Genomic DNA, 12,047 nt, shown 5'->3' on the forward strand with positions numbered 1-12,047 from the left:
TATTTATCGAGTCAATACATACTTATGTCTTCATATAGTAAACAGACTTTTTTTTGATAATAATATTTATATTTATTATGTAAATCCTACAAGAAAATGCGTGACTGGCAATTGTGTATTTACTGTATCATTTATCGGCTCATCAAAATAGCCGTGACTTAAATTATCGAACTACTTAAATGCTCCACTCACTATAAAAGTATTTCAGGAATTCGCATGGCAAGTATGCAAAAATGTTGCTTTTTTTAAATACCCTTGACAGGAGGGCATTTCAGCTACATCATGACTTTTGGTATCATATCAAAATTTAATAATCTGTTAATTTTTATAACTAAATTTATTGGTTTTGCAGCCCGATAATTTCTTGTGTCCTGGTTAATGGTAAAAAAAAAAAACTTCAAAGAACAGATTTTTTCTCGGTTTTAGAAAAGGTTATTTATATTAACTTATTTTCTAGTCAGGCTCTTTTACGTTAATCATTTTTTTTTTTAATCAAATAGCTGTACAACTTGTAGAAATTAATACGTAAAACATATAGGTGTAATATTTTCAACAAATAGAAATAACTACAATTAGTTTTTGTCGAAGTGTATAACAATTTTGTTGCATTTAAAAAGTATCTTCTAGTTTCCAATTTCGATTGAACAGTAAAATTTCACGAGAACGAAATCAATTAGCGTGCTTGTCAAATAATTTGTTTTATTTTGGATTAACAAACGTAACAATGTTTACGTTTTTGATAAAAAGCGCGCGAGTTGCTGGCAAAAAAAAATAAAATAAAATCATTCAACAATAATAAAAAAGAAATGAATAAAAAAAAACCCCCATGAACTCTAAGCACTGCCACACGCCATGCGATGTGAAACTATAATTATCTCGTCTAGTTTATGTAATTGAAACTGTTAATTTCCTGTCAGAGGCTTGTCACAACGCGTATCTGCCGCTTGATGGGCGCTTTGCGGATACAGATACAAATGCTTGCAGATACCGCCAGGTGGCGCCACAAAGAAGCGCCAATTTGAACGTTAACCGAAATTCCGTCCGAATTTGACCATTTCTATTTTAGCATACTCAGTCGATCAGTTCTATTTCGGTCCGTGTGGTATTAAAAACCCATTTGTTTAGCCTTAACATTTTCTACGAAAATCCACAAACTGTCAGCATGAATATTCATGTGTTACAGTAGAGGCTCTATGCAAAGTTCAGTTTGTCCACTCATTATCAGCTGCCTCTGATTCTGCCTCTGGCTTAGGTCAGTTAGAGTCTAAATTCGTGTTCTCTCACACGTCTCACTGGACTTACAATGTCGCAGGCTCAATTGTTGATGAAGATGTATGAGATAATATAGCGAACAAGTTTAAGTGATCAAATAAATACCTAATAAACTAGTTTAAAAAGCAATTTCCATTCCCTGTCAATTAAAAACGCATTTCATTTATCGATATATTGCTTCAAGGTTCAATAAACTGTATTAGTACAATCGAACACATGTTATAGATAATTTTTAAATCTATACATACGAGTTTAAAATTTTATTTCTTAATCTCTTGCTTTATTCATTTGTGTTTCTGTAATTAAAATCAACTGAAAATGTTATAACGCTTACTAATTACTGACGGCCACTTTGAACCCAAAGTGCCAATGAACCGAACCAGTTTATTGCATAAAGATTCCACCCTTTTGAGCATTTCCATTCCGATTATTTTTCATCTGATTCACAAATGCACGCCCAGGCGCCGCTCATATTTACACGACATGTTAACTCAATTAAAATTCCATTGGCGATAAATGAAGTGGCTGGTTGTAGGTACATTCCCGGTACCACAACAGAAAATACACATTGTGCGGCTTGTAAAAGCACTCAAAGATACTCCCCTCACACACACACACACTCACACATGGAAACACACACAATTTGCAGTGCCAAAAATGTTATCAATAGTTGGTTAGAACCACACACAATGCCAACGACCTTGTCTGTGTTGCAGCTGAAAGCAGTTCTTAGTACGAGTATCTTTAAATCTTATGCAACACCTTTGGTCAAATATTTTAGCCATGATGCGCTAACACTTGACTTGAACTAACCACAATCGATCATATTCTACGTCCCAAAATGTCCACAGAGCGGACTTAAATCCGAATGCTACTTGACGAAAGACCCTCGAATCAATTGTGAACTGATAAAATACCTTTCGGGGCATTCGAACTGTATTTATTATTATCATTTTGCCAATGCGATACATTTCATGACAATTTCTGCGCAATTACAATACTGAGAATTGTATGAAAAGTCTGTAAAAAATGTTAGAGCCCACAATATTGTTTGGACTTTGCCTTTTCAGTTGGCCACTTTGATATAGTCGGTTTTTGAAAAGCCTTACGGAACACAATTAATGAAAGCCCATGGAATTTCTTTGAAAAAAACTAAGACTGGTGTTTCATTATTATATTCTAGGGAATTTTTGCTTAATGGTTTATTAATCTGTGTACTGAGAATTTTGAGGGACTTTAAAGCTATAAAAGAACTATGAATCATAATATATTTCTATGCAATTTTTATAGTGAGAATTCTTAAAAACGACCTAATACAGGGGTGCCACTTAAAAACGAAACCAACCGACTTTCGGTTGGTTTCTCAACAAATTTTCCATTAAGAAAGTCTGATAGACGAAAGTTATCGAAACACTTACTAAATCTTAAAGAATAATTGATCATTCCTTTATGAATATTTGGTAATTAAATCCGAATTATGTGCTCAAGTGTTGAAAGATTAAAGTAAAGCGCAAAAAAGGGAAGAAATATATACAAAAAATGAAGAAAGATTTGACAGTCTTATTTGCAGTTGCAGCAGCGCCCTTATAAACAGGATTAAGCGATAATGAAACTGCACTTTTAAAATGCCGTCAAAAGCTGCGCTTAAGACTCATTAAAAATCCATTAAATTCGATAATAAAGAAACGCAGAGAGCATCAAGAGAAGCGCAGGAAAACAAAATGAAAACACAATTTCGTTAATAAGCTTTACACCAAAGTGCCCCGCCTGAGAATTGGAGCACTTGGCGACAGTTTGGTGGAACAACTTGCTGGAGAGGTCTCACCCCCCTTGAAGTTTGTGGAGGGGCAGTCGGAGAAGCAGCCAAACAAAAGCCAAAAAAAAATAAATGAAAAAAAAAATAAAATAAAATAAAAATGAAAATGAAATAACTCAGACAAGTCGAGTGCCGGCCACTTAAAAGTCGCCTCATTTTTTGGTGAGTCTGGTGAGTGCATTTCGATGTTGCATATGCAAATAAATCATTCGATTCCATACCAATCCCAAACAAAACGAAACGAATTCAGCCACATGTGATATGCAAAATGTTGAATGCAATTTTGTACTCAAGTTTGCAAAGCAAACAGAAATGAATACAACTCGTATGTGTGAATGAATGTGCATGTTACTCGTATTGTATGATAAGCTAATTATTGTAATAATGGAAAACTCTAGAAATGAGTGTTTGCTTATTGACTTGTCAAAGGATAAAAGCATTCATACTACATATGTATATGTGATTGAATCGAATGAATAAGAATTGTATGTTATTAAAAGTCTAATTAACTATTTAATATGAATAATATTATTTATGGATAATTATTATAATTAGTTAAAGTAAAGAAATAAATGTGGGATAAAATAATCTATAAAGTATTTATGAGTTCATACTATGCGTGATTAATTCCGATGAATATTATTTGTATACAACTTAAAATATTGTTATACACAATGTTCAATAATGTTTACATAAAAACTTTCGAAATGAGTGTTTAGTTTATCATTTATGAATAATATTATTTACCTTTAATTGTTATATTTAGTTTGTATGTGGTGTAATTTAATAAAATAATCCATATTTATAAAGAAAAAATTGTGAAATGGGTTAAAAATGAGTAAATAAAAATTCACTTTTCGAGTAATTAGTATGTGATTAAATTGAGTAAATGAATATTCACTATTCGAGTAATTAATATGTGTGTTTATATATTTTGCAATCTACATACATTTAATGTATATATAATTAAAGACAATAGTAATATGAGTACTCGAATATAGTTTACAAACTATTCATTTGTGACACATAATTTTGCCATTTTATCTGAACTGAATCGATTGATATCTTTGCACCTGCGCTGGCACTTTGTTATTTACCTTTTATTCATAATGCTTTGCCAGGCTGTGAGCAACTGAAGCATTTACTGCTTGTTCAAACAAAATGAATAGATGTCTGAGTGTTTTTTGAGTCTGTATGAGTGTTTGTCTCCCCGTGAGTGTGTGGACAAGCAAAGCTTAAACGGCTTGTACCGGGGCCGGTCATAAAACGTATTTACCAGATACAGATACTAACACACTCATACTCATACTCATACTCATACTCACTCGTATTCATACTGGCTGCTACTACTACTCAATTGCAATTGCCCGTTGTCGGGTTAATGACACGCTGAGTGTTCATGCGACAGGTGCGGTAGGTGGCAGCGAGGACGTACTGTAACTCAAATAAGCCACACACTGTGTCAAACATTTATCAGTCCATGCATCGATAACAGCAGCTACAAAGTTGCTACGTGCAACCCCCTGGGCATGGCCAAAGGGGCAACCGAGGGGGGGAGCAGACACCAAAAGCCGCAGCCACAGCCCCAATGAAGTTATCAAGCAGGTCGGCAAAGTGCTTCAACTTAAATACAAAACGTTTCAGTTTCACAACTTTGTTTAATGCAACGCATAAAATTCACTTTCCATTTATGAGCAGCGCCGCCTGCCGCGTATTTTATATGCCTCGGAATCTGTCCAAAGGATTCGTATGCCTGCCCCCCCCTGCCCTTCCTTGCAGAGAGGCTGTTCTTCTAGGCAGACCGCTAAATTTATGGTGCGCCATTAAGAAATGTCTATAAAAATGTGGGCTTAATTAAAATACTTCGTAACATGCGGTTCTTGTTGCATTTGTTGTGTTTGTTGTTATCACAGGCGGTCGACGGTCAGTGAGCTTTTCAATTTGGCTCAAATGCCGCCGCCAACAACAACAACAAAGGCATGCAAATTACTTGCATATAACCCATATTTATGGCCTAGGCAAAAAGGCATCGCCCATCGGCATCCTTTTTCCAGCCTTTAACTTAATGAGATTTTCCCCAAAACGCAACAATCATAATTTTCACGCGCAACGAAGCGCGCCAAATTGCCAGATATGGGGCGTGCCTCATGCCACAGTTCGGTCAAACTGTATTTATTTTTACTTTTTTCCTTTTTTTTTTATTTTTTTTATTTTACTTTTTTCGTTTTTTTGGAGCTGCTGCCAAGTCACACCCATCTTTCGGTCAGTGAGCGTAACTAGCACCCAGTTTGAGTTGCAGTTGCAGTTGCAAATTGCACGTTGTAACTTCCAGTTTAGCAACTAGTTGAGGCAATTGTGTGATAGATTAAATCAATAAATATATCAAGTCAAACGACTTAATCGAAGCTTTATTCTTAACGTTCTCACTCAACGATTGAAGTATAAAGGTCAATACATTAAATTCACAATTTTTTTAATTTTTAGGACTAATAATTGTAAGCTCCTTAATGAAAACTACTAGAAAAAGTTCCTCCAGAGATGTTAAGCTTGAATCCTTCTAAATATTAAATTTCTTTTAAGTTGTCTGCAAAAAATAAAAAATTTAATTGCCAATTCATACAAAAGCTGCTTAATCAGAAAAATCGAAATCAAAGCACCTTAACCTAGAAAATATCGCTCAACCTTTAGTTGACAGTTACATCGATGGTCGGTTAAACAATCATATTAAGCACAAAAGCTTCACAATGTCATTGATGAAATTGAAAAGCTTGCAGCGTTTTTATTTTTAACCAACAATTGACATGAAAATCTCTCACTCTCACTTTTCACATCAAAAGCTAAAAGTGACTGACAACATTGAGACACTGCTTAAAGCTGCCCACGACAATTTATGGGCGTTCAAACATCTTTTTCGACTTTAACAGAAAATATTGTGATAACCTTCTGAAAACGTGACGTCGCGTCATTGTGATATGGTAAAATCGCTAGCAGCTGCACAGAATTTTTGATAATGGTACAAAAATAATTTAAATTTATATTTGGTAATAAATTTGCTACAAATAAGTGATATGAGTATTTATAATAAGAACTTTAACCGACTTTTCCAGGGTTGAAATTATCATATACAGGGGTGCCACAGAAAGCAAAACCAACCGAAAATCTCTAAAAACTCAGAGTTTTTTAAATCTGAGAATTTTAAACCGTAGTACATGCTTATTACAAATTACAAAATCTACCTTTTGAAGCATACTTTTAGGAAAAATATGTAACTGACAGATATTTTAATTAGACTTCGGTTTTTACATTATTTTATTGTCTTATTATATTTATTTTAGACCTGTCAAGCAAAAATGTTTATTGAGGGATTAACCTCATCAATTTCAGCAGATTTCCTAGTCATCAGTAAGACATAGGCCAACTAATTGAAATGTCCTCCTCTCTCTCTTCCCCTTAACCACTCCTAACCCCCACTCTGATGTCCGCCCGATGCATCGGTCAATTTCAAGTGATTTTCCTTTGCCAATCGATTATAATGATTATAATGATAATTATGGTCATTTGTTTGGCGATAAATTTTGCTCAGCGCTTTGCTTCAAGTTGTGCAAATGTGCAGAGCATAAGGAAATATGAAAATATTAATAATACGCCACGTTGTGCCGCTTATGCAATGACCGGCAATAACATTATTTTTTTTGCCCTTTGCCCATTGAGTTGTGAGTAATGTGCGGCAATAAAAATCCATATTCGATACCTTGTATCGCTTGTTAAAATATTAAGTTTTCGCCACATTTAACAGGGGAAGGATTTGGCACCGACAGAGGCTTAAGGATATGACAGAACTGTAACACTCATCTGCATATCAATTTCAACCCCAGGCAACGTCTTGAGCCTCTTTTCACATAAGGCAAACATAATTCGCTTCCGTTTAGTGTGTGTGAGTGTGTGTGAGTGTGTGTGCTTTTTGGCAGGATAACAACAAAAATATGAAACGAAGTCGCAGGAGCAGCAGGAGCCAAGGGGTTGCCAGCCTTTTGACAGCTTCCTTTCTGCGGTCGTCCTTATGTCCTGTTGCCCATTTCTGTGTCACAGCGCTGCAAGTCAAAAGTCGCAAGTTGCGCGTCTTTCCGCTTCCGTTTGCAGGAGACAAAGTCAGAGACGGACTAGGAGGGCACGACACAGACGGAGACGAAATCCACCCGACGACCCCATAAATCCGCTGCCTGCTGTTTGTCTTGGATCATGTCGCCTCGCCTATGGCGCGTCCTCAACGTCGCCAGCACATTTATATAACGTACACATATTTATTTTCTTTTCAGAGTATGTGACTTTTTTTCTGTTTGATTTTATTGCATTTCTTGGTAGTTCAATGAACGCATTTGCCGGCGCCATTTACTCCCCTACCCCCCCCTTACCCCACCCACTGAGTGGTTACTTTTTTTTCCTTTCTTAAATATCAAATATTTTCAACTACACACACAATACACACACTCACATACGCTTCGCATACGGCACGCAAGCATTTTGGCGTACATTTCCGCTGGAAAATGGCAACTGAAAATGCCAAAAGGCCAAAAAAAAAAACAACAAAAAATAGATGAAGAAGGAAAGGAAAATTCTATGGGGAACCCTGCATCGTTAAGGTATGAGAAACATGCCACAGCACAACATGCAACTTGGGGGTGTGTGGCATGTCGAAATGGACACACGTTCCTCTGCGATTTTGGGGTACAGGTTGGAGGGCAGAGTTATGGCCAAAGGCACTACGAATAGCCACTGAAAAAATTGACTAAAATGCCAAATGTACAATGGGGCTAATGAGCTAAGCTGTGGATAAAACTGGAAATAAATGAAAATTTAATAATTTTCTTAACAAATATTAATTTATTAAAGTACATATTTTGTTCTTACAGTTCTTAAAATGTACAAACATAAATTAACTTTAAAGTATAATTTATTTTAGTGTCTGTAACAACTAGTAATTTTATTTTAAAATTTTTTTTTTTAAATAAAATATATATTTTTTAAAAAAAGTCAAGTTAAAGCTTACAAATTAAATAATAAATGTTAATTAAATAATTAAATATTTTCTTCATAATTAAAGCTCTGTTTGCCCACTGTATCGCTTAGCTAGAGTTGCACCCTCTTCAATTTTGAAGCATTATGTAATTACTTAAATAAGCAAATCAAAGCCCTTGACTTGCTTGGGTTTCCGTTCTATTGATTACTTTGTTACATTTGCATTTGCATTTTGCATGGCTCTACAAAATGTTGATTAACAAATGGAACTCCCCTCGCCTCGGACGACGTCGGTCTAAGCCAAGTGTAATTAACAAAATCGACGTGAAACAAGCGTTTAGATTTGCTTTAATCACTTTTATTACTTGTTAAACATGATTTGGCCGACGGCCACACGCCGAAATGCATACAGATACATTTGTGTGAATACAGACACAAAGATACTATGATACTAAGATACTAAGATACGAGACATGGCCCGAGGGGTATTTTGTTGACATTGCGGTTTTTGTGTTGACGCTCTGCGGCCAGACACAAATATTGTACTACCAATTTGCTTACATTTTTGTGGCTTGGCCGAAAAAAAAAGACAGCAAGGCAACAATAATAGATGTGGCCAAGAGGCGAACACGTGCCCAGGAAACCGCAGGATCCTGTCCGCAATGTATCATGGTTTGTTTTGTGTTGATCGAAATCGTATCGAACATAAATCAGCGACTCGTCAAGTGCTTTGGGCCGGCATTGTAGCATTTGAAATCAATTAATGCTCATTAGCTTGGCCATAGTCATGCCCCAAGGCCCGAAATAGCCAACTCAAGTGGGCCCATGAGCCGGCCCCTAATTCTTTGCCTGGCCAAAACGATAAGTGAGCTGTCCGGCGCTTTAGTAATATACGATGCCATATCAAAGTTCAATGCAAGTCGTTCTGGTTTTGGTTTTGGTTGAGGTTCTGGTTCTGGTTCTGGGTCTGGCTCTCTGGATGCCACATCAAACGTGGCCGATAGCTGGTATTGTCAAGTGCAAATGGCCAAATGGAATTTCGCCCAGTTTTTACAATAAATTCTAGTACTCCATATATTGTGGGTTCTTATAAGATTTCAGATTTATTTACGATTTGTTTTGATTTGTACGCCACAATCTTTACGATTTCAATTAGAGCACATTTCTGGCCATAAATCTCCAGAGAATTCGCACGTCACGGAATCAGTTAACAAAGTTACGATTATAAATTAGCATTTAGTCATTTCCATTTGATAAGGATGTGCAAACACCGACTTGGCTAGTTATGTTTCAATTAGACTTTGTATAGCATAAGATATCAATAAAAAGAAGTCAGCAAATCTTTTGACAACTAAAAATAATAAAAAGACAGTAAATAAAATAAATACCGTCTAGTCTATTATATGGGAGTGTAATATTATGTATTTATGATCCAATTTCCGGAGTGTCAGGCATTTTTACTGCAGCAAAATATACTTACCTCAAGAACTGCAAAGTTCAGCAATAAAAATATAAAGCACATAAATCTTAGATGGTTATCTGTTTACTCCAGTAAATACTTAAGATATAGTAAAATTTTAAAATAAAAATATTCTAAAAAAGAGAAAGAAAACAAAGTAGGATCCTGCCAACTTGTCCCCTTTTTGTCAAGTGTAGATCATTTGAAATACGCTTCAAAAATAATTTCGCTAATGCGTGTCAATTGGAAGGCCATCAACTAATCAATTTCACAATGATGACAATCATTTTTATGTTTTGTCCAATTATTAATCGACGTGGGGAGTCCAAAATCCAAGTTATGCGCCACACGCCACACGAAACAATGAGTAGCAACAATGCAATGATAGTAATCAGTCATTGATATTTTTCGACGCCACGGGTTAAGTGGGATTCAGTTCCGGAGATTAACGGTCATACGAGTACTTCCAGATCTAATCGATAGTCAGCTGTTGGAGCTACAAAGTTCAATTGATTAAATTCTTGTTTTTGCGCGGTGCTGCCAACTCGGTGTTCACAGGCCGAGATCAAACTGTCAACGATTTGTAATGTGGATAGGAATGTGGCTAAAGCGTAAACAATTTGGCCAGCGGAAAAGCCAAAATGGTCAAATTAAATTGTTAAGTTTATTAAACGACGTCGATAGCGCCAAGTCAAAAGGCCAATTGCTAAAAGCCGCCGTCAAAAAAGACTGCATATTTTTTTTCTCTCTTTTTTTCGGTTTTTGGGTTTGGCCAGCAGCTGTCGTTGTTAGTTGGAGAGGGAAGAGGTAAGGCAATTAGTCAGACAATAAGCTGCGTTTTTAATGTGCTATTTTTATTGTTGTTTATTGTAAGTCTCTGAAGCTGGCGGTTGGCAAATTAAGCAAACTAACCAAAACCATTGCAATGGCTCGTAAATCCGACCACCCACGTAACCAATTAGTTTAGTTGCAAGCCATTCGTTTCATTTGTTGGCTAATAACAGCACATTAAACAAATTTTTAGTCATATTGCTTTTTTGCAATTAAATTCACTTCTTTTTCGTTTACTTCTCTTAAGTACATATTACTCAGAAAGGAATTTAGTTTGCTCAATCACAATTTTGATACTTAGGGAAGATATCAAAAAAAAAAAAGTTATAATGAAATAAAGTAATTTAATAAGAAATATATCAATAAAAAAATATAATTAATTAAAATATGCATACATAATAATAACGAATTAAATTAATTTAAACTTAAGCGATAGATATATAACATAACATACAAACGTCTTTGGGAAAATGTTTTAAAATGTCAACTAGACATAGTTAGTGCCAAATTGCATTTATTTATACAAAGAGTACAAAGCCTTATTGCATTTCTTTTATTTTTTTTTTATAAAAATCAAAGTATTTCATATTTGACAAATCTGCTGCGGACTTTGATTCACAGTCCAAAGGTGTTGGCGAATTGCACTATAAGTCAGGGGAACTTTTAATAAGTTTACCTGGAAATATCTCTTATGCAAGGGGTGCACTCGAGAATGTGTGTCTAGTCATAGTATTTTGTAGGGTATAAATCTCTGAGAAGTCGTTTACTGGGTTAAATGGCACTTACCAGACAAAACAAGTATCTAATTGTATAAATCCCTAAGTACATATAGAATGTCTGAGAGGTCTGCGATAAGCAAGTGTAATTAAAAGGGCTGAGGACTAGACAAGATTCGATTTCAAGTATTTAGTTGACTGAACTTTGGAATACTTCGACTAAAATTAGCCAACAGAAGCGATAAGAACAAATCATGTGTCTATATAAACACATAAGAAGTGTATTTCTACCAGTTTCCTGACTTGTCACGAGGTTTCGCTTTTATATTGTTAACCCCCAGCACAGTCCAGAATCTCAAGCACTTGAGGGCGTGTGTTTTGGTCACGTCTATCTCTATCACCTAACATTTGGATGATTAATTTTGTTTTGTAAGTTTGTTTGGGATCACTTGAGTGCACATTCCAAAGGGACAGATATTTTTTGTTGTATTTCTATTTCGTATTTCGCCAATGAACAACACTCGACTGTCACTTGGCAACGTCGAAATCTGAAGAAGTCGAAAGCGATTCCAACATATATTCATATTGTTATATTTTGCAACAATCTAATCATTGAACGTACATTCTTGTGACGTCACTCCGATGATAAGGAAGGGGCAGGTGGAGGGATAAGGGGCGGGGCCATCATGACATTGGCAATAATGTTAAGGTTACGCACCTGGTAACAGTTTTAATGATTTGCAACTAACTGCTAAACGATATTATCAGAAGACGCCTGTAGATAGGCAATGTTAGGCATTCCTAGCATGACTCACAACTAATTGATGGATTACCGTTATCAGCTGGGTAGGTGACCCGCAATTCTAATTGGAGCTCGGACATGTGCCAATTGTGACAAAGACAAAATAGTGAAGCGTACGAAATCATGGAATAAATT

General features: G+C 35.7%; 1 protein-coding gene across 1 annotated transcript in view; it reads left to right on the forward strand.

Moving 5' to 3' along the window:
* The window catches only part of LOC117784899 (serine-rich adhesin for platelets), a 68,626-nt gene that overhangs the window by 24,105 nt on the left and 32,474 nt on the right, over positions 1-12,047 (forward strand). The gene's annotated exons all lie outside the window — the stretch shown is intronic.

This window comes from Drosophila innubila, assembly GCF_004354385.1.
Source record: "Drosophila innubila isolate TH190305 chromosome 2R unlocalized genomic scaffold, UK_Dinn_1.0 1_C_2R, whole genome shotgun sequence".
NCBI classification, from domain to species: domain Eukaryota; kingdom Metazoa; phylum Arthropoda; class Insecta; order Diptera; family Drosophilidae; genus Drosophila; species Drosophila innubila.